Below are 3,942 nucleotides of genomic sequence, written 5' to 3'. Positions count from 1 at the left end.
TCCCAACCATCCCTCCTTAGAGTCACCTCGTACCTCTTGGAAAATACAAAAAATTGCTATTCCTGCAAGTTTCCATTTTACATGGTCCAAGAAATGTCCTGGTACCAGTATTATTTAATAGTTTACCTAAATGTTTCTAATCCAGTTGTTGAAACTACTGGGTTATATATAATAAAATACTGTCTCACCACAAAATGTTAATAATATTTTTCTCTAAGATCATAACTATTAGGAAAACAGTAAGCAACAAAATGAAAAACATAACATCTATAGGATTCTTCCATAAAAATTAATCACTTTTATTGATGTCTTAAGTACATTTGCTTCATAGTCCTCTCACTGTGAGAGGGGCATTGTGACAGCTTCTGCTCCTGGGCCATTGCCAGGCCATTGATTGTGTGTGTGCTGATGGCTGCTGTTGCCCTGAAACTGATCTGCTGTCTCTTCTATTTTACTTTCAATCTCCCTTTCTGGGGAATATACTTCTCCCACTACTCAGAGCTAATCATGCCATAATAAATGAAACAGATGTGGTTCTTAGGGATGAGGAATGAAGGTGGTCATAAGGTCATTGGGGATAAGGAACAGGTCTTCTGCTTGGCCTTTAGGGCCATGGGAAAGGGTCTAGACAGCAAATTTACAGAGGATATAAAAGTATTCACGGTGCTTTACAGAAATTGTTCATTGCAAGACTTGAATTTGGAATTATGAGGAGACACATGTACTCTCCGGTCTAATGACTGCTACATTAATTAGCCAGGGTGCACTTGGGGACATCAAGGATAGAGAGTTAAAATGTTCTCTAGAAGAAGGGGCATGAATAGGAAAAGAAGGAATCTATTTTTAAAAACACACAAACAAATAATAGATAGGTTAGTCTTGAAGGAGGAAAGCTTGTATGCTATCTAGAAACAAATAATATTAGAAGGAGAGTATATAAGGCCATGGAATTGCTAGAATAGGAAACAGATTAGAGAATTAAAAAGATGATGTACAAGCATATGAAAAGTTACTACTTCATTGTTCTAGTTACTTGAAGGATTGTAGATGACAAAGCCTACTTTACTTTCATAAATGTTAAAACCTTATGAGAAATTATTAACCTTAGTAGTCTGTCACCTTTTGGTTCTTACATGAAAACAGTTACTAAAGACAGCTGTCTGTTGTACCAGAAAATGGCAAGAGCTGTACCCAGCTACCCATGAGGAGCAAGCTGTGTAAAATCTATTTTTTAAAAAAAATGTGCTTTTTCTTTGTGTTTAGTTTCTTTTTGAGGAAAGCAGGGGTTGGGACTAATGTCCTGGAATTAATAAAATTTAGTAAATTTAAGAATTTCTAAAAACTACCGCCTGCTGGCGCCACGGGGCTGAGGAGCAGAGGAGTGAACAGACGGTGGGTGGAGGTACTTCCCCGCTGAGCCTGAGGTGGTGCACAGAAGGGCACACAGGGCCAAGCTCTCCCCGCCAGAGTCACAGCATGGTTGACTATATTGTGGAGTATGACTACGATGCTGTACATGATGATGAGTTAACTATCCAAGTTGGGGAAATCATCAGAAATGTGAAAAAACTACAGGAGGAAGGATGGCTAGAAGGAGAACTAAATGGGAGAAGAGGCATGTTCCCAGACAATTTTGTTAAGGAAATTAAGGGAGAGAGACAGAATCCAAGGATGATAATTTGCCCATCAAACGAGAAAGGCATGGAAATGTAGGAGTCTTGTACAGCGAATCAGCATTTACAGACTTCCAGCTGGAGGTATTCAGCCACATCTACAAACCAAAGCTAATAAGAAGACAAAAGCCAGGCGGTGGTGGCACACACCTTTAATCCCAGCACTTGGGAGGCAGAGGAAGGCTAATTTTTGAGTTCAAGGCCAGCCTGGTCTACAGAGTGAGTTCCAGGACAGCCAGAGCTGTACAGAGAAACCCTGTCTAAAAAAAACAAAACAACAACAACAAAAAACCAAAATAACAAAAACAACAAAAAACAAACAAAACCTAATGAAGAAGACAAAAAAGAGTCAGTGTAAAGCTCTTTTTGACTACTCTCCACAAAATGAGGATGAACTGGAACTAACAGTGGGGAATGTCATTGATATCATTGAAAAGATAGAAGAAGGCTGGTGGAGTGGAACCATGAATAATATATTGAGACTGTTTCCCTCAAACTTTGTGAAAGAATTAGAGTTTACAGATGATGGTAAGACTCACGATGCTCAGGAAGAATCAGAAGTTCCTTTGACTGGCCCTACCTCACCATTGCCGTCTTCAGGGAATGGGAGTGAACCTGCTCCTGGATCAGTTGCACAGCCAAAGAAAATCTGAGGAATTGGATTTGGAGACATCTTTAAAGAAGGCTCTGTGAAGCTTAGGACAAGAACTTCCAGTAGTGAAACAGAGGAGGAAAAAAAAAAAAAAAAAAAAAAAAAAAAAAAAAAAAAAAAAAAAAAAAAAACAGAAAAGCCTTTAATACTACAGTCACTGGGATCTAGAACCCAGAATGCGGAGTTAACAAAACCAGACACTGATGGCAAGATTAAAGCTAAGGAATATTGTAGAACATTATTTCCCTATGCAGGAACCAATGAAAATGAATTTACCTTTAGAGAAGGAGAGATAATCCATTTGATAAATAAGGAGACTGGAGAAGTGGGCTGGTGGAACAGTGAACTGAATGGTAAAGAAGGAGTGTTTCCAGATAATTTTGCTGTTCAGATAAGTGAACTAGATAAAGACGTCCCAAAACCAAAGAAATCACCTCCTCCTGCAAAAGGTCCAGCTCTAAAGCCTGACCTGTTAGCTTCAGAGAAGAAAGCTATTCTAAAGGCTGAAGAAAAAGATGAAAAATTACAGCTAGAACAGAAACCTTCTAAACCAGCTTCTCCTCAAGTCCCACCCAAAAAAGCCCACTCCACCTACCAAAGCCAATAATTTACTGAGTCTCCTGGAACAGTGTACCCCAAATGGCCAGAAAAGCCAGTTCCTCCTCCACCTCCAACAGCCAAAATTAATTAAGAAGTTTCTACAATTTCTTCAAAGACTGATACTGAGCCAGTATCAAAACCAAAGCTAGATCCTGAACAACTGCCAGTTAGACCAAAATTAGTAGACCTTAATGCCTTTGTAGCCAGGAACTCAAAAGAAATAGATAATGTAAATTTTGATAACATAGCTTCCTCAGAGAACTTGTAGACCCAAGATGCCTGGAAGAAGATTGCCTGGCCGTTTCAACACTGAACATTCCTCAACCCAAAGCCCAGAAAATACCTTGAAGCTACCAGAAGAAGATGGTAGTGGCAATCTAAAGCCACTGGAGTTTAAAAAGGATGCAAGCTACTCCTCAAAACCATCTCTTTCAACACCTTCAAGTGCTTCTAAAGTAAATACAGCTGCTTTCTTAACTCCATTAGAACTCAAAGCTAAAGCAGAAGCAGATGATGGGGAAAAAATTCCATGGATGTACTTAGAGCCCAAATTATTGAATTATTGTGTATCATAGATGCACGGAAAAAGGATCATGGGAAAGAACTGAAAAAGCTACACGAAGAATTAGAAGAAAAGAAGGCCATGCGAAGCAATCTAGAGATGGAACTAGCAAAGCTGAAGATAGCTGTTCTGTTGTCTTGAGGTGGTGTGGACCCAGTGTTGCTCATGCTCCATGAACTTAACTGACTTGTTAAAGACAGCAGATGGTGTTGTGATGAGAAAATAAAAGGACATGAATGGTGATATCTACCGAAAAGTTGGGGGTGACAGGTTTTCTAATATATTTTGTTTGGCTAATATGAAAAAAAAAAAAAAGAGGCCTTATTTCTTACTGTGCTGGGATTGCAAACATTTTTATTGCTGGCTTGAAAATACTACTGAATCTGTATAAAAAAGAAAGAAAGCTAAACAAAAAAAGTGTGGGAAGCTGCTCTGCTCTCGCCATTACAAGGTGG

The 3,942-nt window shown here is 39.0% G+C and overlaps 1 pseudogene; it reads left to right on the top strand.

The window, feature by feature from the left end:
- The first annotated feature begins 1,395 nt into the window (after positions 1-1,395).
- LOC117724813 (CD2-associated protein-like) lies at positions 1,396-3,628 on the top strand (annotated as a pseudogene).
- The last annotated feature ends 314 nt before the right edge of the window (positions 3,629-3,942 follow it).

The sequence above is a fragment of the Arvicanthis niloticus genome, chromosome 20, assembly GCF_011762505.2.
Source record: "Arvicanthis niloticus isolate mArvNil1 chromosome 20, mArvNil1.pat.X, whole genome shotgun sequence".
NCBI lineage: Eukaryota > Metazoa > Chordata > Mammalia > Rodentia > Muridae > Arvicanthis > Arvicanthis niloticus.
This window is presented reverse-complemented; position numbering and strand designations above follow the sequence as displayed.